Raw genomic sequence first — 336 nt, 5'->3', positions numbered from 1 at the left:
ATCCATCCATCCATCCATCCATCCATCCATCCATCCATCCATCCATCCATCCATCCATCCATCCATCCATCCCTCCATTCATGGATCCATCTCATCCATCATCCATCCATCCCTCCATCCTCAGTGCCAGGAGCAGAGGTGACAAGGACAGCACAGCCCGGGCACAGAGCAGCCCAGGGCAGCTGGGCAGGGCAGCCAGGCTGACCCAGGGCTGGCCCTGCCTCTCAGGGGGGTGTGCAGCAGGGAGGAGGCTGCCTGGGGAATGGGTGGGAAACCTGCAGAGGAGCCGCACAGAGCTGGACTGGGTAAAACAAGGAGAAGGGAGGCTGCATTCCT

The sequence above is a fragment of the Geospiza fortis genome, unplaced genomic scaffold, assembly GCF_000277835.1.
Source record: "Geospiza fortis unplaced genomic scaffold, GeoFor_1.0 scaffold68, whole genome shotgun sequence".
Taxonomy (NCBI): domain Eukaryota; kingdom Metazoa; phylum Chordata; class Aves; order Passeriformes; family Thraupidae; genus Geospiza; species Geospiza fortis.
This window is presented reverse-complemented; position numbering follows the sequence as displayed.